Source organism: Molossus molossus, unplaced genomic scaffold, assembly GCF_014108415.1.
Source record: "Molossus molossus isolate mMolMol1 unplaced genomic scaffold, mMolMol1.p scaffold_m16_p_10, whole genome shotgun sequence".
Taxonomy (NCBI): Eukaryota; Metazoa; Chordata; class Mammalia; order Chiroptera; family Molossidae; genus Molossus; species Molossus molossus.
Genome location: NW_023425345.1, coordinates 30,413,940 through 30,441,267, shown reverse-complemented (window position 1 = coordinate 30,441,267; position 27,328 = coordinate 30,413,940). Strand labels below are relative to the sequence as shown.

General features: G+C 40.0%; 1 protein-coding gene and 1 non-coding gene across 11 annotated transcripts in view; both read right to left on the bottom strand.

Moving 5' to 3' along the window:
• PLEKHA5 (pleckstrin homology domain containing A5) overlaps positions 1–27,328 on the bottom strand; it is a 220,876-nt gene that overhangs the window by 154,849 nt on the left and 38,699 nt on the right. The window lies entirely within an intron of this gene.
• On the bottom strand, positions 26,683–26,846 carry LOC118624773. Its single transcript, XR_004958444.1, has one exon. It is a non-coding gene; the product is annotated as a U1 spliceosomal RNA (small nuclear RNA).

The following is a 27,328-nucleotide window of genomic DNA, read 5'->3' as shown; positions in this document are numbered from 1 at the left end:
TAAATATTTTAAAATATGCTTATATATTTAACTGTGTGGTTATCACTGTAATGTCTATGTCTCCTATATACTGGCAGCTGCAAAAATTCAGTGACAGTGCCTGCTGTGTTCATCACTGTGAACCCAGAACCATCAGAGAGAGGCCCTGGTATAAAACAGACAACCAATATATATTTGTTTGGTAAAAGCATTTCCTTTAAATTTATCTCACTTAAATTATAACTAAGTATATACAATGCCTTCACACATAAATTATAAATGTAAATAAACAATCACTATTGTAAAGTTATAAGATTCTCTAACCACTATGCTGTATACCTGAAAAAATCCTGAATGTAAACAAATTGAAAAATAAAAATATTTTAATAAAAAAATAATCAAAAGATAGAAATGAATAATTAAGCTCTGGAAAACAGAGCTTAAAATATGGTATTTCCTCAAAAAATTAAAAATTGAACTGCCATTTGACCCAGTGATCCCACTTCTAGGAATATATCCTAAGAAGACTGAAACATCAATCAGAAAGAATATATGTACCCCCATGTTCATAGTATCACTATTTACAAACGCGAAGATCTGGAAACAGCCCAAGTACCCATCAGTAGATGAGTGGATAAAAAAGCTATGGTGTACACTTACACAATGGAACACTATGCAGCTCTAAGAGAGATCTGTTATCCTTTGAGATGACATGGAGGGACCTAGAGAGTATTATGCTAAGCGAAACAAGCCAACCAGAGAAAGACAAATATCACACCATCTCACTTATCTGTGGAATATAATAAATAAAATAAGCTGATGAACAAAATAGACCCAGAGATATAGAAATAGGGAATAGACTGACAAACCTCAGAAGAGGGTGTTGGGGGGAGATAAACAAAAGAACTTATAAGCATAACCAATGGACATAGACAACAATGCTGGAGGGGTGGGGGTGGCAGGATCAGGAGGAAGGTGTCAATGGGGGGTAAAGGAGAAATGCCTGTAACAAAAATAAATTAATTATTAAAAAGAAAATACACTCCAACACAATGTCCCAAAGGAAATAATCTCAATGCACTGTATAATGCATTACAAATTTATCTTTTTGCCTTTGGGGGTTACAAACTTATTAATATATTAATTTCATAAGTCATATTTGCAAAAGAAGACCTTAAAGATAAACAAGCCGTTACAGTAATTTCATGGAAACATTTACTCCAGGTTGGCCATTACTGGAAGCATCAATAAAAATGCAGAGCCAGGAAAATCATTTCTAATATGATTTGTTTCTAAAGTGGTATTGAAACCATTATATGAATAACAGATCGATATAACTTTAATCTTTTAAGTTGCTTATATCCTCTGACATTTTTCTTTCTCATACATTCAAAATACTGAAAGCATCATTGTTGTATTTTCAAAATGAACACACCAACCTGAAAACGGACTTTATTTATGAAAAAAATGATTAAGATAGGATGGAAATGAAGGAGGAAAATAATTTGAGGGGAAGGAAGGTAGGAGATAGGAGTGACAACTTTAATTCTCCTCTCTAAATTTACTTCAACGTCTTAGGTTTTTTTTTACTGATTTTTTTTCTTTTAGTCCTCACCCGAGGACATTTTTTGATATTTTGTTCAGACAGAGTGGGAGGGAGAGAGGGAGTGAGAAACATCGACGTGAAGGGGACACGTCGAGTGGTTGCCACCTACATGACCCAACCAGGGCCAGGGACAAACTGCAACCGAGGTACGTGCCCTTAGCGGGAACCGAACCCGGGTCTCTCTGGACCGCAGGCCGACGCTCTAACCATTGAGCCAAACCGGCCAGGGCGAAACCCAGTAATCTTTAAACCCGAACATGAAGTGGCCACACTCCCCTGACCACCCAAGCAACCGTTTTTGTTCTGCTTTTCATCATGACCTTGGTGAGACTAGCAGTATTCTGACAGGATGTAGACCAAAAATGGTGCTCACTGATCCAAGAAAAATACACAAGTAATCTGACAGAGACTCTCTGCAAAGCAAGCAGTCGTCTCTTTGGTCAGCCATCGCCTACGAAGCCCTCTGCAGAAGTATTTCTCACCACTGAGTGGCACAGAAACATAGGCTGTAATAGATCCCATTTTAAAAAATTAATATGTTCCAGTCTCACTTTCATAAAAGTAGGTTCTCATAAAATTCATTTCTATTACTATTCTTTTCCTACTTCCCTAAGTGCTGCATTTAAAAATGTCAGCTTGGGAGCATTGAGAACTTATTGACACTCTCCCAGAGGAATGCAGAATGGATATTAAAGTGAAGATGAGCTGGTTTAATTCTTCAATCCCTTATTTCACTCTAAAACAGTTCCATCTGAAGATTTACTGTGTCTTCATAGGGGCCCAAATTCACTGACAGTTGCTTAGGGTTACAACATGTGGTAGCCAGCACACAAAGTGGCCCCCAGGGATTCTGAGCTCCTGGGATTCAAGCCCTTTATGTCACTCCTTTGCACACTAAATAGATCCGATGTTTACATCCAACAGGATATTGCACAGGTGACAAAAGCCTGACTTCTAAGGCTAGGTCGTTGGGATCCGTCTTGTTCTCTCTGGAATCACTCCCGCTGCGTGAAGCCAAGCACCATGACCTCAAGAACTGTGGCCTCCTGCCAACCAGGATTAACATGGAAGCAGATCTTCAAGTCTTCAGGTGACTGTAGCCGACCAAGATCTTGACTGCAACCTCCTAAGAGACAGAGCCCGAACCACCCAGGCGAATCATTATCACAATTCCTGACTCACTCACAGAAACTGAGACATCGACTGTGCATTGTTTTAAACTGCTAAATTTTGAGGTAATTTGTTAGACAGCAAGGGAACTAAGACACCGTATTTCCTCATTTTCACCCACCACGTGCACATCCAATTTGAAGCTCAAAGGCTGAGAAACATTGGATGCAAACACTTTGCTACCCAAATATAGAATCCAAAAAGTCATATCTAGACATCCCAGAAGCATGCTTTTGGAATTCCATTTGTAAGACCTTGCATCTGTTCACTATTGTTCCTGAGGCCAGAATGCTACCACACCAGACAAGGCACTGTCAGAGCACTAGTAGAGGCTGCCACACAGAAGGTGCTCACTACATGCTTGATAAATTAGTGAACCAATAAATGCAGTGTGAATAAAATAAATAGATGATAACCAAGGCTGGTAGGAGTCATAGCACAGATCTTTTTAACTGCTTGTTGCAATGTCTCTTTCAACCACCAGAGGGAGAGCAAGGCACATTGTTCTTTGACCTTCTAGCATCTAAAGCCTAAAAGCATGTACATAATAGGAATAAAATTAAAACTATACAAATGGAAGCAAGGAGAAAGAAAGAATGTTTGTCAATAAATGGGAAGATAGTAAGTCTGTTTAAAACACCAAGTCTTCTGGGAGTGTGAGCTGAGTTCGATTACAAGACTTCAAGAGATAGATACTAATATACCAATGGTATTCTAGAAGAGAATAAAGCAAAGCACAGAGGTTTATTCGCACATCAGGACAATTTCAAGCAATGTATGACCAGAGCATAGGAAGTGTGGACTGGGACTCAACTCCAATCTGAACTTTTTACTCTCACTCCTTTTTTCAACTTACTAATTAGAAATTAAATGGCATTATTCTTTAACAGGTGATTATAATCCATCTTTCTTGTTATATTATTAACCCAAATGAAGCATCATTGTGTATCTGCTAGAGCTACACCTACTGCAGGTGTGGTGGTCAGTGGCCAGCCTCACTAGCTCAAACCATTTTCCTTTTTCAAGTTACTTAGGCTAGAGTCAGGGACAACTTCACATTTGTATTCTATGGGGCCTTTGGCAAATTATGTTGCTTTCATGGTTTATGGTCTGATTTCTAGACCTAAGATTTATGGTTAGCAAGAATATTTATAAACCTATAACGACAGATAATAAAATGAAATCCCAACATTTCAAAAAGGATATCCGTGCTGAAATTGGAGATAAAGGGTTAACTCTTGATTAACCTAAAAGGAATTAATAAAAATATCTCATTTCCTTAACTATAATAAGTAACAAGATGCTATGTGTCTGTCTGTAGCAAAGATCAAATAGTTCAGGGATGGCGATTAATTAGTTGATAATAACAGTACTGGATCTAGATTTGTGGGGCAACCTTGTTGATAATAACATTGAAGAAATAAAGCAGAGGTATGAGAAAATCCAATTCAAAATAGCTTAAGCAAAAGATGGGAATTTATTGGTTCAAATAACTAAAAAGTCCAGGAGTAAATTCAGGAATGGCTGGACCCAGAGACTCAGCCCATATGATAAAGGTGTGTATCGGTCTGTCTCAGCCCCTTCCCTTCTTCTTCCTCTTTCTGTCCCAGATACTAATTCCATGAGAACAGCTGTAGGGTTTACACCTTTCCAGCTTCCCATTCAACAAAAGAGACATTCTCTTCCTCCAAGGCTTAGGAAAAGCCCCAGGATCAGTCTCACTGGCCCAGCTTACATCACATACACTCTCCTCAGCAGCCACTGGGGTCAGGTCTACAACATACCCCTAAGCCCAGTCCTGAGGGTGAGGAAGGAGTTACTCTTCGAGGAAAATACAAGTCAGATTCTGAGAGGAAAGGGGATGATGTGCAGAGAACAACATAAATGTACAGCATCTAGGCATGTCCATAATGTCAAAGAGATCCCTGAATGCCCTCTCTAAAGTGAAGTGTAAATAGGTTCAGAGAATAGGTACAATTCTCAAATGTTACCTGTCGTCTAACACCGCACTCCACATTCATGTTTAAGTGAGTGACATTCTAATCAAACCCAGTGCCTTACTCGGTCTCCTCAACTTACAAGCGCTGCATTTGCCTCCACAGACCATGTAATCATCTCTTCTTGAAATACTGCTTTCTGACTTTGGCTTCCAGGGAATACATTAGTCAGGTTCTAACTCTAACTTTTTCAGGCATTCCCCAGTTCCCTCCCCTCCTTTTCCAGCTTATCTAGGTCTTGTATCCAAATGACTTTTGAATATTCATCTCCAGACCAAAATTAATTCTTTAAAAAAATCCCACCACCCCATTTCTAAAAGCCAAAAACATGTATCTCAAAACCGAGGAGCCACACCCAAAATGTTCAAGACAAACCTCTCTAACAACTCCAGCCTGTCCTCCCTCTCAGTCATCGCTCTGAGAAATCTTCTGTGAAACCTCTCCTCCCCTCTCCTCCCCTGGCCGGCGTGTGCTCTCCCTGCACCCTGCCCAGTGTCAGAGTATTTATCCCATTTCAGGGTAATGACTAGTTTACTCCCTGCGCGCTCACACTGGACTGTGAACTCAGTGGCAAGGGCACAGCTGTGTCTTACATCTGTACCCCATATGCCAAACAGAGTGGCTGACACACAGAAGGCTCCCAATGAACGCTAATGAAAGAGACACAAATTTAATTCTTATTAACAATCTATAATTTTCCTGATTTAAAATATTTACTGTTTGCTTAAAAGGACTGTCAGCAAACAAACAAACAAACAACAACAACAAGAAACCCATCTGTTTGGTTTGCTATTCAGACAGACTTGAGTCTAGGCAACAAGACAGCTACCAAAATGTGTAAAATATAAAGTCAGGGGACAGAATTAAAGTAAAAAAATCACTATTCTCTTCTTCCCTTTTTCTTAGCAACCTGCTGGGTTAAAAAATAATAATAATGGTAGGTATTACATACTAGGATACTCTTTCCTCTTTAACAGACTAATAATAACAGCCCCTCAATAAAACCAGATGTGCTTGCAGTTCGGGCCTTCACAAATCTTCCCTTCGAGGTATCAAGCCTCTCAGCTGCTATCCCTTCACACACCAGCAGATGGCCTTTGGAGACAGAGGTGCCTAGGAACCCAATCTTTTAAACCCAAAGCCCTTGCTTGCGCTGAACACATTGTCTCCGAGTCCAAATCTCCTCATCTTTAAAATGGGAACAGTAATACCTGCCTCACAGGGCTGTGACATGCACCTGACGCATACCTGGCGCTCATAAGAGGTGTTTCATGACAGGGATCACGGCTGCCCTCTGGCATGAACACAGGGCACTGAGGTCTGCGGGCTTTGCTCAGCGGGCCCCCCTCCCAGAGCCACCTGAGTGAGAGCAGCTCTCTTTAACCCACTCCAGGGAAGTATTATTCACACTCATCTTCTACAGCCTCGAAACGTGTGTACAATTTTAAACAAACTTGCTCTCTAAACTCACCTTTGCTGGTTTTCTTCCTTTTCAATCTTCTTGAAGTCAAGCAGTTTGTATGTATGTATGTATGTATTTTTGGTTAATCCTCACCTGAGGATATTTTTCCACTGACTTTTAGACAGAGTGGAAGGGAGGCAGAGAGAGAGAGAAACCTGATATGAGAGAGGCACATCTGATTGGTTGCCTCCAGCACTGGCCTCACCAGGGCTGCGACTTGAACCTGCAACCCAGGTAGATGCCCTTGACTGGGAATTGAACCCGCGACCTTTCAGTCTGCAGGCCGATGCTCTAACCAGTTAGCAAACTGGCCAGAGCAAGTCAACCCAGTTTTGATGTTTATTTTCATTAATGTTTTTTACAAACTACCATAGGCAACAATTCTCTGCTTCACTGCTGTTCAGAAACGTGTCAAAAAAAGTTGTCAATTTTGCTCATCTGTGGTAAAATGACAAGAGCTCTATTATAGGGACCCATTAAAATAAACCTCAACATTATTCTGTCTTTGCTTTTCTCCTTAAATGGTTCACATCAACACCAAGTGGCTACAGTCTGTCTTGTTTTTAATATCATTACACACTACCTTAGAAACCTCATCCAACTCAATCTAGCCCTTGGCCATCACTACAAGTTTAAACATGCCGTATTTCTGATATTTTACTTAAAGATGCTGAACTGTGGTCCTTATATATTTTTTGTTCATTTATTCTAAAACAAAATATGTCTAGTGTTTTATTTCCTTTCCAGTGCTTCTGAGTGAGTACGGTAGCTATGCAAAGTGATGGCAATCTAGTGTAGAGCGGGTTAGGAAGCTAATGAGGAGAGAAGAGTCTAGTCAGAACCCCTTCACCTTGCTACGAGCAAGCTGAGAGTGCTTGAACTAGGTCAAAGTAAATTTCGATTTCTATGACTTATCATAAGCAAAATGAGAAACCACATGTGCATTTGTTTTCTTAAAACTACCTTGTTGCAGAGAAATTTTGTCATTCATTCTAAAGTTTCTATATATAAAAGCTCTGCAAGGAACTGAAGCTGTTCCTTCTGGGGAGAGATCAACCTGTAAGAATACGACACAACCAAAACATTAATGTCCAAACTCTCTCTCTCACGGCATCAACCAGAAAGTAGGCAGCAGCTTGGATGGGGAAAATCAAGTCTTTTTCACGGCCCAACTCCAGAAATATAAAGAAAAGGTGCCCTCATCTGGCAAAAAAAAACACACCTTAACATTGCAGGCAAACACATTAATTAAGTCCTGTTCAAGAGTAATTTTCAGGGTTTTAGGTGGTATATAAATAAATATGAAGATGTTTTTAAAGCAACAATCCAACAGTATGAAAACTTTTGCTGCCTTTTACAAATATAACTACTTGCTGTTTAAAAACTATTGAAACAATAAAATATAAAGCAAATTAGATAATACACAATCTCCCGAGCCAGATATAATCTAAGTTTATATTTTTCTTCCTGAGTACGTCTAAAATATTATATGCCATTTACAATTAAATGTTGGTAAGTGGCCTACATTATTACCAGACTGACATCTCTGCTGAACCGACCCAGTAGTACCCTGAATGGAAATACAATTTTCAGCAGCACTGTGACACTAATGTTACAATCAAAATGCTAGGGATGAGTAATCCCAACATTAACAGTAATGATCACGACAATAATTCTAATCATATTAGAAAGTACTTAAATGTTAGCTCTTTGGCAGCTAATATGGCACTGTGGGAAGTAGGCAGAATACCCACCCACCTACCTACCCAGTAGTAAGTCCATGCCCTACTCCCCAGAATCTGTGATTATGTTACATCGCAGGTGGGGCTCAGTGAAGACGGGGAGATAAAATGAAAAGACTGTTCTGAGTTACCTGGGCAGAAGAGGGAAGCAGATGAGTGAGGAGTGAGGTGAGACCCTGGAAGAAGGGTTGGAGACATGCAACACCGCTAGCTTTAATGATTAAAAAAAGGCAAAAATATATTCTCCTCTACAGCCTCAGGAAAGGAACATGGCCCCGCCTACACCTTGACTTCTGCCAGTGAGTCCTGCGCCGGACTTCTGACCTACAGAATTGCAAGGTAAGAAATCTGTGTTGTTTTAAGGCACAGAGTTTGTGGTCAATTTTACAGCAACAATGAAACACTAATGCACTATGCTAAATTCAGTTACTTCTCATACTACTGAAGTAGGTATTACAGTTAATCCTACTTTAGGAAGCTGACACTTAAACAGAGCTATCAAGTTAACCTGCCTGAGTTCACAAGCTAGAGAAACTTCAGGCTTGGATCTGGATTTGTCTGTCTGATCTCCACATCATGCAAGGATGATGCCCACCTCCTAGATCACTGCTTTCCATCTGTCAACAAGACCAATGACCTCCTGGTCAACAACACCCTCCATATCTGTCCAAATTGTTCCCTATCTGCTTGTTGCCAATTTAACACTCACTTTCTGGATTAGCCTACAAAACAAAGTCCCCTGTGTTTTACTTGTGTGCGCGTGAGGTTGCCCAGGTTTATATGCCTCATCCCCAAGGAAGCCCCCCTCCCGGCTGATGAGGAGCTTTCTGCTGCACCTACAGAACAGTGTCGAGAATGAAAATGCCCTTGATTACTGTCAAATGACCTAGTCTCTCAGAGTAAAAATTTAAATCCCAATGGTGATTTAAAGTCTATATTCAGCTGTTAAGCCCTTTTGGACTAAAAAAGCAGCCACACATAATAAATCTCAAAGCTGACAGTTTGAGATTTGCTTACTACCCTACCTTCCAGCACTTCCATCCTCTTAAAAAAAAAAAAAGAAAGAAAAAGAAACCGCTGGCATACTGCACTCAATACAAAGCATACAATTAAGTACAGCATTAACTATATAAGGGAGAAGGGAGGCTCTGAAAGACTTTTGCTTAAATAAATGCCACATTTTCATACAAATCTATCAAGTTACATTCTATCTCATTCTATTTATTTATATTTATTTTTTTCCTGTTTCTCTCTCACACACAAAGTTATACTACTATTATGCTATAAATAAGCGAATAAATTTCAACTACCCTGAAATTAACTTTATGGTTGTTACTACTGCAACAAGCCCAATTCTCTACTACACACCAGGGGAAAACTTATATTTATGTCCTAAAATTCCATATTTAATTAACATGTCATTCTTTTGCAATTCCAGTTGTTTTTCAGATTCCCCTCCAGTCTTCAGCCTTATACATAAATTTACCAAACTGCACTCGCGGTGTATCACAATTGTTTCTCCTGTTTCAATATAAATAATATTGTAAAACACGGGCCTTAATAATGCATGAGGCCTTTAACAGTAATGAATGGGGTTTTAAAAATGGAATGGGAAATCATTCAAGAATAATTACATAGAACAGTCAGTTTCACATTAAAAAACAAAACAAAATACAAACACAAACCAAAACTGGTACCCAAAACACTGATTTCACAGTGCCAAGGAGTTAAATGTCTTTAAAATGTAATCACTAGAGTCTTAAGAATCATAAGACATTCTCAAAGAGGCAATGTGTGTCTGCAATTAAAATAACACAAAAAAAGATGTTACCTTCTTTCTTCTAAGTATCTGGTTTCTATTCCCAAGAAGAATAAACCAAGTAAGATATACATGGATTTCCACATTTCAACTAATCAGACTAACATATACAGTGTATCACCACTCATGCTAACTAATTCTGCTTCTTTATAAGTGTTCTTTTTCCTTTTTAAAAGAAAGCAATGACAAACATCCCCACATTTTAGCCCATAGATCCTCCGTAGAGATGGGAAAACGAATCCCCATGAGGGAGCAAGTGATGATGCAATGGAGAGAGGAAGTTGGGGTTCCGCCCAGGATAAATCCACACCAACCAGAAAACCCTGCCACCATCTCACCAAACAAAGGTGAGGAGGCTCCCAAAGCCTGACTATCATCACACTGCCTCTGCGCAACATCATTACAATTGATTTCATCACACAGATTTTGTAACCTCAATCACGAAAATGAAGAATAAAATTAACTACTCACTTGGAAAACATGGTGAAACTTTCTACTGCATGTCCCACTTTGTGGAAGCTCTTTGGTCACAGTGTGTCTCTCCAGGTCTTGACTTCCTTGTTTGTCCATAAATGGAGTACATATTCTGGCCTAGAATAATCCCTAACCATGCTATTGTCTTCAACTAACGAGGGGATCAAGTGTGACGTGCAAGCTCTCTGCTGCATTCACCTGGAGGATAATGAATTCTGAACAAAGCGCCATGTACATGGATGAAAATCGAACCAATCTCTGGGTGACATTCATAAATATGTGGTTTGCCAGCAGCTTCCTCAACTTTCTTCCCGTCACAGCACACAAAGGAAGTGCTAAACCATGGGCGGCACGCTGGAGTAAGGGACCAAGGAGACTGCTGGAGGCGGGTGGGGGTGGTTCAGGCCCTGAGGCCTGGAGGTGGGGTGGGATGCTCAATGGCTCCTGGAACCTGATCACCAGGAGCTGTGGCAGCGATAATGACACTATCACCGCTCAACTGCCGGCACAAAAGATCTGCTCACTTTGGAAGAAAGGGCCCACCCTCAGGAAGGCATGCCGCTTGTCACACAGAAACGGATCACCAGCACTGGCTAAATCACAGAAAATAAAATGGCAGCAAACAGTCCTAACATCAGAAAGACAATCAAGCGTTTTTGAGGGGGGAATTCATGTATTACTAATTATCCTTAGAATTACAAATGTATGTATAAATTACAATGATAAACGTATATATATCAGCACAGGTTTGATTATTCTCCTTACTGTAAGTTGGAAATGGGGTCGGGAGGGAGCCACACTGGCACCTCCCAGTTCACCGGGCCCCAGGCCCACTCTTGGCGTTCTGTAAAATCAGTGCTGGTATCTAAGCATGAGCGCGAGAAGGCGAGTGCAGAACCTCTCGTGAGACGCAGCAGGGTGCTCGGTGGGTGGGTGGAAGCAGGAGCTTACCGGCTGTGCACTGACGGGTTTCAAAACAAGACTCCTCCACACATGACAACTGCTAACTCCCCTCACCCTTCCTTTCCTTCTATCAGATAGAGGCAATATCATCATCCTCATCAGACTTTTGTGAGGATTAGAGATAATAAATACAGGGAACCTGGTTCCTACCATGCGTGTCTGATACTCAAAGGCATTTAAAAAACATTACGGTAACCACTGGCCCTACTTTTGCAGTTATGAATTTTTGTTTACCTAACGTTAATCCCATGTCTTTCTTACAAGTGCCTTCACAGTATGCGCGTACAATATTTTTCTAGGCTACATAATATTCTATCTTGTTATCTCATGATTTAGTCAACAGGAGTCAATTGCTAGATGTTTGTATTACATTCATTTTCTACTACTGTAAAGATTTTTAATTTTATTTCCTTATTATCCAGACCCAGAAATAAAATTACAATGTCAAAGGATATGATTACCTTTATAGCTTTTGATATATGTACTTCTTAGATATCTGTCTTCCTGAATGAAGACTGGGGTGGAGGGTATGCGTGAGGTGGAATGCTATTGGTCGTGAAACTTCGCTGCTTGAATCTCAATTACATTAATTGAATCTTGGAACTAAATGTGCTTTTTCTTTAAGAGAAATTAAATTAAAACCATTTTAACAATGAACACACCTTACTGTTTCATCATTAATATTTTCATTTGTATCCTATCAAAATTTTTAAATGTTAAAAGCATAAATATATATATATATCTATTAGTATACAAACTGATCTAAAAACCTGCCCTTTTTCCTCTAACAAATCTTGGACTTCAGCACATACAGATCTACTACCACATATATTCTATTATTTTCTACTGTTCTATAATTTATAGAACTAGCTCATTATTAAGATACTTGAGCAATTACCAGTTTTTGCTTTTGTGTGTGTATATAAAAACTTCAATAACCACCCTGTTGCAGCATTATAAACTATATGAAAGGTCAACCTTCTATTACTATTATTATATTTGTAGGACAAAGTTGCAGTTAGAAAACTGATGAGTCAAAAGGTAGGACGATTTTATATTTGGCTACTTCTCTCTGCTTTCACTAATACAAGGTATTGCCACACTTAAATCTTTGCCAATCTGGTAAGTAAATAAGGTATCACATTCCAGCTGGCATTTTTTTAAAGTGGCTATTTGTGATGGGTCTGTTTTTTTAAAGTGAGCTGACTTTTTAAAATTTTAATATGTTTTTATTGGGGTTTTTTTTGGAGAGAGAGGAAGGGACAGAGAAACAGAAACATCAATGTGAGAGAAAAACACTGATCGGCTGCCTCCTGCACGCCCCCTACTGAGGATCGAGCCTGCAACCTGGACATGTGCCCTGACGGGGAATCAAACTGGGACCTCTCAGTCCAGGGAGGATGCTCAGTCCACTGAGCCACACTGGCTGGGCAGTGTGAGCCGACTTTCACCGTTCTCATCTTTTATCCACATATTCTACTAGCTTGCTCGTTATTTTCTTCTAGGGAATCAAATATTTTTAAATGCTACATCTTGATTGTCATATGATAAAATTTCTCATCACAAAAATAATTCTGAGCACCGGGCCAGTGGTTAGATTGTCAGCCCACACACTGACGGGTCTGGGGTTTGATTCCCTGTCAAAGGCATGTACCTGGGTTGCAGGTTCAATCCTTGGCCCTGGCTGGGTGATGTGCCAGAAGCAACCAATCGATTGTTTCTCTCTCCCCCGCCCCCACTCTTTAAAAAAAAAGCCCTGGCCAGTCTGGCTCAGCAGTTAAGAGCGTTGGCCTGCGGTCCAGGGAGACCTAGGTTTGGTCCCCGCTAAGGGCATGTACCTCGGTTGCAGTTTGTCCCCGGCCCTGGTTGGGTCATGCGGGTGGCAGCCACTCGATGTGTCCCTTTCACATCGATGTTTCTCTCTCTCCCTCCCACTCTACCTGAACAAAAAATGGAAAATGTCTTCGAGTGAGGATAAAAAAAAAAAAAAAAGGAAAAAATATCCTCAGGTGAGGATTAACAAAAAAATAAAAATAATAATTCTAAAAACTGACTAGTTTCCTTGTGCTTTCTGAATTACTTGTTAAGAATTCTTTCCCTTACTCCTGTCCAAGCCAACAGGGATGACTGCATGTAGATTTATGTGCATAAATCTACTGTGAAAACAGCAGATACAACCAAGCAGTGCTCTGGTGTGGAAGGAGCAGACAAGGACACAACATCATGCCCAGCAAAGGCCCAGAGCCGGAGATCCATCAATTCTGGTCTCAGCTCTGCCACAATAAGCTAAATAACCCACAGGTGTTACCTCAGCCGCAGACTATCAGTCTCTCAATCAATAAAATGAAAAAGTTGGGCAGAATGGTCCTTAAGGCTGTTTTTAGGTATAAATCCCAGGAGTCTAAGAGGTTACAACATTTTTCTTAGGATCGTGAAATATCTATAGTAGGAAAGAACTTGACTGTTTTAAAGTAACAAATGAATAGTAAATGTAAATAATAAAAAACAAATTTTTAAAAAATAAAACATAACATGATTATCAACATGGTAATATCCAGTTTCTTACGACGTTTTGATTCATTTAAGTCCTTAGACATTTGCTATTAGGACTTACGAAAACATATACATATACTGAACATATTCAAAGCATTCCATGTGATTTTCTGGTAATCACTGTGCGAGCAGCTCAGCAGAAATAAAAATAAACCCAGTTAAGAGCCTACTGCTACCAAAAGCTCCTCGCTGCTGGAAAGATGCTTACTGGCATTCACGTTAATTTTCCAACTCTTGGTTTAAAAAGCTATAGAATCTACAAATCAAATTAGACTTGTATTTGAGTTTATATGTTCCCACCCATGAAATCAATTGAGATTTGTGATTGTTTTCATGTTTCAACTCATCAAAACTATTAAAAACAAATCACCTTTCTCTCATTTAAAGAAGTATTTCAGGGCCATGATGCCTACGCGTATTCATTTTATAGTTTTAAAAACTGTGTTTAAGAAAAAACTGTCTCAAACACAAATTTTATGTAGGCGGAAAAATCACTGCCTAGCAACAGTGGCTTTCAGTTGATGAGCACCGAAAGGTGAAAATTTCACATTTCCAACACTTCGCTTAATTATTTGATTTTTGATGGCTGTAGGCAGAGTGGCAGGTGGCTCCTGACCTTTCACTGCGACTGTCATGAACTGGATCCCAATGGGCCTTCGCCAAACTCAAAGCCTTTAGAGATAAGCAGTTGCGGAGCTTCGTGAGTGAGAAGGTTAACTACTGCAAATCAAACTCAACCCTTAGTTTAGGCCATCTCCCAGGCTGCTTCCAGGGAGCCAAGGGGGCTAGTGGGATAGTGACGGCCTCGAATGGTGAGTGATTTGTGGAACTCTGAGGTCTGGCTGCTAATGAAAAGCACTAGCACCTTGCTATCACTTTGTCATGGGGGGTGGGGGGGCACTGGTCCCAGCTAGAACTAGCATCTCCACCCTCAACTGTGGCTGGCTCCAAGAATGGAGCCTACCTCTTCCTGAAGATCCTTCTTTTTATTCTGATTGGCATGGGTTAAAAACTAGCAACTAAAAGAAATTAAAACAGTAGTTTTCTATAAACAGATGGTGAAAATGTTGTGTGCATGAGCGTATGTATATCAGAAAGAAAAATCAGGAGTTTTCTTTAAACAACATTTCCCCCCATTCTAATGTCCAGGTGCGACACATACAAGAGGATCGATCAACAGCACTAATTTAACCCAGTAATACAAGACCCACTAAATATGGTGAGATAATATAATGTTCATGTAATTCTGTAGTATTTTCCTGGTTCTGCCATTTACTAGTTTTGTGACTGCAGCCAATTTATACATGCTTCAAATCCATCACCTGAAAAGCTGGATAATGATGGTGGTTATTCTTATAGCTATGCTACAAAGATCAAATTAGCTCACCTACGTAAAGCACTGGGAATCTGGCACATGGTAAGCACTTAATAATTATGTTCACTGTTTTGAGTCCTTCTGATAGGTATGCAGCGGTACTTAATTGTGGTTTTAATTTGCATTTCCCAAAAGACTACTGATGTTGAGTCTCTTTTCATGTACTTGTACTCTGTTTATATTGTTACTTGAAGAGACTTTTCAAACCTTTTGCCCACTGGATGGTTTGTCTTCTTATTGTTAAGAGTTCTTTATGTTATTTGGATCCAATTTCTTTGTCAGATTTATGCTTTGCAAATATTTTCTTCCAGTCAGCTACTTGTCTTTTCTTTCTGTTAACAGTCTAGCACAGAGCAAAAGGTTTTACTTTTGATGAAGTTCAATTTCACAATTTTTTCTTTTTGTGGATTATGCTTTTGTTAGTATCGCTGAGAAATCTACGTCTAACTAAAGATCACAAACATTATCTACTATGTTTTCTCCTAGAAGTTTTATATTTTTTAAATTTAAGGCTATGATCTCTTTTGTGGACCAAAAAAGGGGACGGGGTTTAATTGGAAAGTATAACCTCACAGGGTAATCTGAACATAAATTCCTAACTGGGCAGGTCATGGTTGAGAGTCACAACCCAGGCATATGACTTTTTAGTAAAAGGGTTATCTTTGCCTTAAGCAAGCCCTGCCTGTTGTTTTTGTGCATCTAGTTTAAAACACACCTTTGAAACACTACATTAATACCCCTGGGAAGGGGCATTAACCCTCAAGGAAGCACATAATCCTGCTAACTTGACTGTAATCCAACTCCACCTTGCTTTCTCCCACCTCCATGGACATTCCTTCCTTAATTTCAAACACGTAAAAGAAGTTGCAAAACTGTTATTCTCGGAAGCATTTGAGATCTTGCTCTTTAGCATATGTTGTATTTGGCTCAAATAAACTCATAAAAATTCTCTGTAAGTTTGTAAGTTTCTCAAAGTATCAAATGGGTCAAAGCTCTCATATTAACTGTCCCAGCATCAAAGATTAACCTTTCCCCACTGCAGTACCTTTGCACCTTTGTAAAAATAAAAAAATTAAAAAATAGAAAAAACCCACAATTAACCATATTTGTATGGGTGTATTTCTAGATTCTATTTTGTTCTACTGTTGTTGCTGTGTGTGTGTGTGTGTGTGTGTGTGTGTGTGTATCCTTTCTCTGATACTACACTGTACTGATTGCTGTGGCTTAATAGCCTTAAAATCAGATAGTATGAGTCTTCCTCCTTTGTTCTTCTCTTTAAAAACAATTCTGGTGAAAAGAAGAAGCCACATCGAGAGGTGCCTACGAGCTGGTCCCACACTCACATATGGAGAATAAAAATCAGGAGGGCTACCTCCACTGGGAAAGTCCTCTCCGAGAAGCAAGGAATCCCCATCCCACATCAGGCATATCTTGTGGATAAAAAAAAAGGGGGGGGGGGGAGTTACTATGGAAAGTAAGAGCTTCTGGGACAACTTCAAGCGTACCAACATTCGTATCATGGGCGTGCCAGAAGGAAAGAGAGAAAGCAAGAAATTGAAAACCTATTTGAAAAAATAATGACAGAAAACTTCCCTGACTTCATGAAGGAAACAGACATACAAGTCCATGAAGCAAAATGTCCCAAACAAGATGAATCCAAAGAGGTCCACACCAAGACACATCATCATCAAAATGAAAAAGGTTCAAGACAAGGAGAGAATCTTAAAAGCAGCAAGAGAAAAGAAGTAAGTTACCTACAAGGGAGTTCCCCTAGACTGTCATCTGATTTCTCAAAAGAAACTTTGCAGGCAAGAGTATTCAAGGTGACGAAAAGCAACGACCTACAACCAAGATTACTCTATACTGCAAAGCTATCACTTAGAATCGATGGACATAGAAAGAGTTTTCCGAACAAGAAATAGCTAAATGAGGTCATCACCACCAAACCAGTATTATATGAAATGTTGAAGGGTCTTCATAAAGGAGATGAAGAAAAAAAATACAAACAATAAAATGGCAATAAATATATATCTATCAATAACTGAATCTACAAACAAAATGAGCAAGCAGAACAGAAACAGACTCACAGATACAGAGAACTTTTTTGTTGGTTGCCAGATGGGAGGGGGCTGGGGGGATGAGTGAAAAAGGTGAAGGAATTAAGAAGTACAAATTGGTTGTTAGGCCCCACCAGTGTGCCTCAGTGGATTGAGTGTCTCTCCATGGACTGAGAGGTCCTGGTTAGGTTCCCAGGCAGGGCACATGCCCAAGTTGTGTGCTCGATCCCCAGTAGGGGGCGTGCAGGAAGCAGCCAATCAATGTTTCTGACATTGATGTTCCTATTTCTCTCTCCCTTCCTGTCTCTCTAAAGACATAAAAATTTTAAAAAACATAAAAAACAAACCAACAAAAAATTGGCTGTTAGACTGATGAACCTTAAAGGGAAGGGGGGGGGCAGGGAGAGATAAACCAAAGAACTTCTATGCATATATGCATAACCAATGGACACGGACAATAGTGTGGGGAAGGCAGGAGAGGGACGGGAGTGGGGTGGAGGGAGTTAATGGGGGATAAAAGGGGTAGATCTGTAATATATTCAACAAAAGATAAGTTTAAAAAATAAAAATAGTTCTGGCTATATAAATAAACATGCAAATATAAATAAATTCACATAAATTTTAGAATAGCTAATCAAGCTTTACACATCAGGGTAAATGCACACTTATAGCAGCTATTCTTATAGGGTACTGTTGGAACTCATAGGTAATACACAGTGTCTCTTAAAATCCTTATACTAAAAGAAACGCTAATATCTTCCAAGGGACTGAAGAAGAAGCTGATCTCCATGTTTCCTAAACCTTTTATCAAACTCTTGTGACAGACTTTAAATGCTCATTCCATCCACTGATTTATTCTTAATAATCTCAGTCTTTTCAGGTATAACTCGATATCATAATCCTTAAGCTATAAATAAAGATGTTTCTCTCTTGCATGCCCCCCTATAAGCCAAGCCAGGCTGTTTGGGGCTTCTCTCTGCAGTAAGGGAGAAGGAAAAGGCTAAGAAATCTCTGTATCTCTATTCTAGCTATTAGTCTCATTTTGCGGCTCCAACTGCAGAAAATTTTTCACTTGATTAAGATTTTATGAAGTTCTTGCTAATGTCTTATTAGCCAACCCCCACCCCCACCAAAATCAGAAATCAGCGACAGCATCAGACTATACTTATAAATGAGGATTTTCAGACTGTGGTTTTACAAAGCATATGGGCTATAACACAGTCATCCACCCTCTCAAGTAATTCAACTACGTTCCCAGCCAGGCAGGCTGCTCACTTTTAACTGAAGTATATAAGGAAAGACAGCCAGTATGAAAAAAATACGTAGACTCCAGAAATGAAAGATGATAAATTATTTATAAAATCATTGCAGGGAGATTTCAACCTCATTTTGTGCAGAAAGTTACTGATCTGTATTAACAGGGTTTAAATGCCCTAAAACAAAACCCTAGATAATCACAGCCATACATGACACTTTTTTCCTTTCTAGTTTGTTGGGAAGGTGGGGGGGGGGGGGCAATGCTCTGTAAACATATACAACTGAAAAATCAAAACTTAAAACACACACCAGCCGGTGTAGCTCACTGGTTGAGCATCAACCCATGCACCAAGAGGTCACTGGTTCCTCAAATTGTGGGCCCAATCCCCAGTATGGGGCATGCTGGAGGCAGCCAATATATGGTCTCTCTCATGGATGTTTCTTTTTTTTTTTATCCTCACCCGAGGACATTTTTCCAATTTTTTGTTCAGGTAGAGTGGGAGGGAGAGAGAGGAAGAGAGAGAGAGAGAGAAACATCGATGTGAAAGGGACACATCAAGTGCCTGCCACCCTCACGACCAACCAGGGCCGGGGACAAACTGCAACCGAAGTACATGCCCTTAGCAGGAACCGAACCCGGGTCTCTCCGGACCGCAGGCCGACACTCTAACCGCTGAGCCAAACCGGCCAGGGCGGATGTTTCTCTCTCTCTCTCCCTATCCCTTCCTCTCTCTCTAAAATCAATAAAGAAAAAACATTTTTAAAAAACCATTAAATTATTCGTTTGATACATTTAAAATTAACCTCTGTAAATGTACACCATGCCACCTACAGTAAGTCAGACGGGCTATCCACCTTCCCATTTTCCACTTCAGAAGAACAAACCTTAATAAAAAGGAGTGCAACTATTTCCTTTCTGATCTGAGTTCCCTATAATTTAATTAAGCTAAAGCAAATGACAAATATAAGAATGCTGAAATTGAGAGTTTTCTGAATTGCTGCCTCACCAATCTCCCACATACAATTAAAAGTTTTTACCTCACTCATTCCTATATTCTCAACTCCAATTTAGAAACAAAATACTTGCAGAAACTTCAGTACACAAGTATCGGTTTGGTATGGGATTTATTTTTTAATTTAAGGGGGAAAACCAAACACTCCAGATAAGCCAACCATAAGAAGATTTTTTTGATGATATGGCAATGGTCATACACTTGAATTTTATCAGTAAATGAAACTAGACCAGAGAGGGAGCTGAGAACACTGAGATTGGGTTTACATCTGATCTTGTTTTATATTTTTATGCAGGGCTTATATGCAGCCTGCTTCCTGAAATGGTTCACTCAGGGCTAGAGGTTGCTAGGCAGCTCTAGAACAGACAGAACACAAATTATTAACAATGCATAGTAAATACTGATAAAATATTAACTTCTTTACACACTGCTTTTTCTTTACATATAGAGCTTAACATTCATTTCTTACTTCACACCAATGAATGAGGAATGAGAAGATGACAGAAACAGTTTACAAAAAGGTGGACAATGATGGGGGATGTTTATGATATGCATGTGTACGGGTAAGCAATAGATGGAAAAATCTCTGCACCTTCTTCTTAATTTTGTTGTGAGCCTAAAATCATTCTAAAAATAAATAAAGTCTTAAAAAAATTAAAAAGAGTGGAGAAAATTACGTCAAGTAGAATAAGAGCTGTAAGTTATCAGTAATGGCCCAGAAAGATGTTTACTCCAAGCTCTGGGCTACCAGATGTGGCCCAATTAAACCTTGACCTGGTTTTTGCCCGGACTCTTTACGGGAAGCCGTGATGGTTCAGTAGGATGCAGAAGACAAGGTCTGGGAAGACCTTAATTGTACCAACAGATACAAGGTCACAAAATAGACTTACAATATGTTCTTCAAATATATATTTCCTCGCTTTATACATTTTGTTGTACATTATAATGCTCCCAAAATTGGGTTCATCTTAGATTCAATGTGTACATTTAATATAGTAGTTTGTTTTATCCCTAGAAAAGCTGGTTTCAACCACTAGCGAATCTTTCAATCAAAGCGCCTTCAGAAGACAACATGAAACTCAAATCTGCCACTCGGAACAGAGGCAGCCAATTAGCACTGACACAAATCACTCAACTGGATGAGCTAAGGTCAAAAGACGCTGGAGGCCCTCCCAGTACTGGACAGAAAGAGGGGGCTCCGATTCCCTTCCTGAGTATCAATGCATACCAACTAGGCAAGCGGCACTAACTTCATTAACCAGTGGAGGCTTTCATTTACAACCACTGTTTTCCTTCTTCTTCTGCTTTTTTAAAAAAATTTTTTCTTTATTTTTAGAGAGAGTAAGGGAGAAGGAGAGAGAGACAGAAACATCGATTGGCCGCCTCCTGCACGCGACCCCACTGGGGATTTAGCCCACAACCTGGGCATGTGACCTGACCAGGAATCGAACCAGCGACCTCTTGGTGCATGGGTAGACGCTCAATCAGTGAGCCACACCGGCTGGACTCTTTTTTTTTAAACAGCAATGAACAGACCTTTTACTTAGGTCCAAAGATAAAAGAAATTAATCACCTGGGTCTAAGCTAGCTATATAGCATTAGCAAAGCTATTAAACCCATTACTGAGACTTCAGTTTTTCTTTAAAGATAAAAAACAAACAACAACAACAAAACGAAGTGGGGGTGGATGGCACAAGCTCTCTAGGACTATGATCAGAATAAATTAAATTAAGCAATTTGTTTGATTTTCGATAAATTATTTCAAAAAAACTAACTACTATTATACCCTATTATTTACCTCTCTACTTCTATGTGCCAGGAACTTAAAAGCATATTACTTTAATCTTGTATAGCAGTTGTTAATCTCACTTTACAGAGAAAGAAACAAGAAACTCGAAGAGGTTGTATGGCTAGAATCAGGTCTGGGATTCAAAGCCAAGTCCGGCTGATTCCGAAGCCCAACTCTTTCCACTTCATCAAATTGCCTCCAGCACACTGACTTACCAGATCACCATCATTTATTTACCTTTACCTGTGTTTCTGAATATAACACAATCTCAAAATTTGGCATTATCCACTACTATTAAACTCTTTCCATCATTTGAAGAGCTCTTTCTTACTGATGTGGTTTTTTCTAATAAAGTATTAAGAAAATGAGAATGTGTGTTCTTGCAAGTGTGTGTACGGGGGAAAGGGAATGCAAGGGAAGATGCAGAATTTTAAGTAAACTTACTATGTACTCAAACAAAGGCAAAGATATTGGTATCAAATTTTTATTTCTCCCTCCCAAAAGAAATTACTAGATAGCTATTTCTTTGTAAGTCACTGCAATAAACTACTTTCAATACAGAGTCTTGTGGTTTCCACAAATGTACTTGCCACAATTGATTTGTTTCATCTATGGCATAAACATGGCATTACTCACTTTGGCCACAGAAATTCTGAAGTTTATTTTGTATTAGAATAGCCTATTTACACACAAAACAGAATATTTTTCCCTCACCGATGGAATCCAAATACATACTTCCAATGAAAAATAAATCTTGAAAACCATTGTGTCAGCCAAGAACAGTATGTCAAAAGAAATGAAGCCAAATGACAGCCAAAAGATGGTTCCTTCTGTTTACCTGAGAAAGTCTCTATCTTTTTTTTGTTTTTGTTTTTGTTTTTTATCCTCACCCGAGGACATTTTTCCATTTTTTGTTCAGGTAGAGTGGGAGGAAGAGAGAGGAACAGAGAGAGAGAAAAGAAACATCGATGTGAACACATCGAGTGGCTGCCACCCACACAACCGACCAGGGCCGGGGACAAACTGCAACCAAGGTACGCGCCCCTAGTGGGAACCAAACCCGGGTCTCTCAGGACCGCAGGCCGACGCTCTAACCGCTGAACCAAACCAGCCAGGGCGAAAGTCTCTATCTTGAAGACAGTCAGAAGATAGCTCTAGTCAAAAGACATGGCTTTAATGGATCGAACTCTATGATTCAAAACTAATCAAGAACTCTCTCAAGGGGCTGGCTGGGGGTAGGAAAAACAAACAAAAGCTTTCAACTCGTGTGAACTGTTATGAAGTAGTAATCTCTCCACTGATTAACTGCACTGTACTGTTAAGACCAGAATGGTCACACTGCCTGCAGACTCATCAATGACCAGAAGGAAGGCATACTACCTACCATGGTTGCCTTCCAGAAGGATGGCGACTAGGAAAATCTGCAGCCATCCAATGACAAGCAGACAAGGGCCATCTCGAGAGTTGTGTCCTTGGCCCAAGCAGTATTTCATTTTCTTGCACAGGGAAGCTAGTCCAAGGTTAGGGTTTTTTGGGGGAAAAGGGGGTGTAGCAAAATGGAAAAGAGTATGAGGAAAACAAGATCCGTGGAGTTGAGAAAATCAAAAGAACATGTAGTAGACATTAGCTGGGGAGGCTCACCACCTCACAATTCTCCTAACACTTAGGGGAGTCCCAAAAGCCATGTCTGTGCTGTTAAGGTGAAACATGAAATAGTTTTTTCTGTGTGGCAAAAATAGTCCAATACTGCAAATTAATATGATTTGGTCTATTACATATGGCTCTATCTCCACCATCCATCAAGCAAACAAGATTCTCTTTCTTGGGAATTTGAGACCTAAGTAAAGAGATGGTCAGAGCTGTGTTATCTTCATAAAAACACTCCAGGGAAGGTTCGGGGCTCCCTAGGAATCTGCCTGAGGCCCTAGATTCCTGCCTTGCCCAAAGTTTACCTGTGCAGCAATTCCTTTAAGACTGCAAGCTTTCCGAGAACCCTTTCAATAGCCAGTTTTAACAAATAACTTCTTTTGATGAATTAGACTTAGTTTTTGTCTTTGCAAGCCAAGGAATCTTAACAAATATTGATTGTAAGCCTGGGAGGACAGACAGTTGGTTCTACTGGACCTCTGAGTTATCAGTTCAACACCTAAGGCATCCCTAGTCTCTCCCCACCCCCCCACCCTCCCCATGGTCACAAAACCTAAGCATGCCTGCCAATTAAGCGAAGTAGAGCAAGCAAGAAATGTTCCCTTTCTTCTTTCAGAGACCTTACAATTGTTGCACTGATACAAACTTATTCAAAGCATGTTATTGTAAACCGAGGGAGAAAACTGTGTTAATAAAATGCATAGTGAAGCTCAAGTACTTTGGTTATTTTTAATACTAACTTGAATAGTCACATGTTAAATTATTAAAATGATATAAAGTGCTCATTTAAAAAAAAGTTCCGAAAGTTATCATGATCTTTTTTTTTTATTTTTTTTTTATCCTCACCCGAGGACATTTTTCCATTTTTTGTTCAGGTAGAGTGGGAGGGAGAGAGAGAGGAACAGAGAGAGAGAGAGAAACATCGACGTGAAGGGACACATCGAGTGGCTGCCACCCGCACGACCAACCAGGGCTGGGGACAAACTGCAACCGAAGTACGTGCCCTTAGCGGGAACCGAACCCGGGTCTCTCAGGACCGCAGGCCGACGCTCTAACCGCTGAGCCAAACCGGCCAGGGCATCATGATCTTGATTTCTACTAAAAAGAACCTATTTTAGCCTCAATCAACTCTCAGACTGGCAGGTATATTCACATCCCCTATGACTCAGTGTGAGATAGCACAGGACACAGGAAATAGCAACCAAATAGAAACTCAGGTAAATTAGAGCGTACACCCATATAATCGGGGACCAGAGAGGAGTATTAAGAGGATTGTCCAGATCTAAAAGCATCCCATACCCTCTGAGCCAATAAAAGGGACTTCACCTTTTCTGATACTTAATGATGCTACTTCACCTTTACTATGTTTAATGTGCTACTTTTAGTTTATGGCAAGGTGGCTCTCTGCTTCAAATGGCCCAGAGAATTGATACTTCCTACCTTACTCCATCCTAATCACTAATTATAAGGACATTTAAAAATACTTCATAGTAGTTTTATATGTATGTTCACACATTATGATATATTAAAAACAACTAATGCTACTGGGACAACTAACCAGCCACTTGGCAAAAAATAAGATTCTATATGCAAAATAATTTCCAGATGAATTTGATGTAAATATAAATAAAAACACACACAAATGAAGGACATATAGCTACAGCTATGTTTGTACTCGAAGGGCAAATCCAGGTGTGACACTGAAAGCAGAATCCAAAGGGAAAGACTGAGATTTCACGACAAAACAGAACTTCTCTGGGAATTAAAAAATGACACTCAAAATACAAATTTAAAACGTATTTAATAGTAACAAGAAAATGACTAACACAATGAAGAAAAATGGACATTGAGGACGATTAATCTGGAAACCAATATAGGAATGTGTATCAAAATCTTAAAAGTAGGCTTACACCTCTTTTCCCATCAAATTCTACTTCTAATAATTTAGCTATGGAAATAATGTTCTTATCAAGGATATTCACTTCAGCATTGTGAATCTAGCAAAAAAAAAAGGGGGGGGGGGGGTTCCTCGGGCAAAGAAGGAAAGCAGGTCATTGTCAGCATGGGGGATAGTTGGCCAAAAAGCCCTGAGCGATTCCCATGTATACCGTGGATCTGGATCTCAACGCAGTCAACTCTGCAGACTGGGACGTATGACACTGGGAGCCTCTCCTTCACCAAGTTTTTCACAATTGTAATTTTGCACTGATTTCAGTGACAACTGGTTTAGTGACTGCCTCCCTCACTAAAATGAAGGCTCCTCAAGGACATCTGTGTTTGCTCACCACAGTAACACAGGTGAAGAACCCACCACCTCGTGCAAAGTAGAGGCTGAATAAACATCTTTTTGATGACTGAATGAATAAAATGAAGAAATGAGATGAAGAAGTAACACAGGTCAAACCAGTAGGAAAAAGAATTTCATGGAGAGCATCATGCTAAGCGAAATAAGCCAATCAGAGAAAGACAATACCACATGATCTCACTTACTTGTGGAATACAATGAACAAAATAAGCTGATGAACAAAATAGACCCAGAGACATAGAAAGGAGTACGGTTCAGACTGACAAACCTGAGTAGGGAGGCCAGGGGGAGGGATGAGATAAACCAAAGAACTTATATGCAGTATGCATAACCAACAGACATAGACAACAATGCTGGGGAAGGGTGGGGCGGGATCAGCAGAAGGGTGTCTAGGGTGTAAAAAGGAGAAACATCTGTAACAAAAATAAGTTAATAAAAATTGCAAAAAAAAAAAAGGATAGAATTTCCAAACCGAAAAGTTGTCAGCACAGCTAAGAACTACAAAAAAATTATCTCAGCATCAAGACTGAATCTGCCCATAGCCATGTTTCCAAAGCAAAAAAAAAAAAGGCCTCAGAAGATTTGCAGTCTTAGGTAATTGAGGTGCCAACATGGAAACTACCTTCTGCTTAGTTTCCTAAATCAAATAAGTTATTAATCTGCTGCCACTGTGGTCCACCTCATGAGAAGGTAGCTACATTCCGTTTATCCTTTTTGAAAGACACACACTGTTTGTTTGTTTTTATCCTCACCTGAGGACATTTTTTCCATTTCTTGTTCAGATAGAGTGGGAGGGAGAGCGAGGAAGAGACAGAGAGAGAGAGAAACATCGACGTGAACTGAACACATCGAGTGGTTGCCACCAGCACGACCCAACCAGGGCCCAGGACAAACCGCAACTGAGGTACGTGCCCCTAGCGGGAACTGAACCCGGTCTCTCTGGACCGCAGGTCGAAGCTCTAACCGCTGAGCAAAACAGCCAGGGCCACACACAGTTTTTAGCACATGTTGGATTCTCAGAAGAATCTGAGATCAAATTACTGCTCCAAGTTTGCCCTGGAGATAGCTTTCACCACTGATCTATATGTAAAGTATAGACTGCAAAAGGGAGAGGATCATAAACAGATGTAACAATTGGGTAAGCAATGAGGTGGGGAATGTGCGGAAGGGTGAGGAAAGGTGGGAAAGGGGGAAAAGGGGGGAAAAGGTGGGGAAGGGGGAAAAGGGGGGAAAAGGTGGGGAAGGGGGAAAGGTGGGGAAAGGGAGGGGAAGGGAAATAGGGAGGGGAAGGGAGGAAGGGGTGAATGTGGGGAAAGGGGGGGCTTTGTGTGTGAATAGTATCAGCCAGTTAAATCCACAGTCAGTAAGTAGGTAGTACATGTCTCAATAAATATATACTAATAATAAGTTCAGCTTATCATTATCTACATTTAATAGCAACAAACATGGAAACTTGATTTTTTTTTTTTTTTTGCAGGGGAGAGCAGGAACGCAGTCCCCCACTACCATAAATTATGCAGACGAGTTTCCCACATTTGGGGAAATCGCAGGGGCCAGCACATCCGGAGTGCAATGGATAAGCCTCGCCCTGGGAAAACCACCTTCGTGATCATGGTATTTCCCCTGCCAGGTAAGTATGGAAACTTGATATTTGACTAGTAAAGTGGAGAGACTAGTGAAGTCATAATCTGGAACTTGTCCTGGACTGCTGACAGCTTTTGCATAGGTGCAAGGGAGGAGAGTCCCTGGATCACAGCCACGAGTCAGCTAAGGTAAGTGGCAGATCATTTAGAAAGTAACCATCAACACTAAGGTGTGCAAGTTCCGTCCAGACACAAAGATCCTACCCAGGAGAAGATAGCCAAACACTCAAATGAAAGGGAGGCAAAAGCAGAAGAGGTAATGAAGTAATGCTGTTATCTTTTGCCATTGGGCAAAACATTAGGTACGAGACATTTAGTACCTTGCTGTGTTTGTGTAACTGCACTGTTTCAAGATCAATATTACCTGGAATAAGCTAGATAAAACTAAGTCAAGTGTTAAATTTAGGTTCCACTTTCTTCAACCCTGCTCTAATTCGGTATTTTTTTCTCTTATGCTTTGACATCAGAAAAGAACTG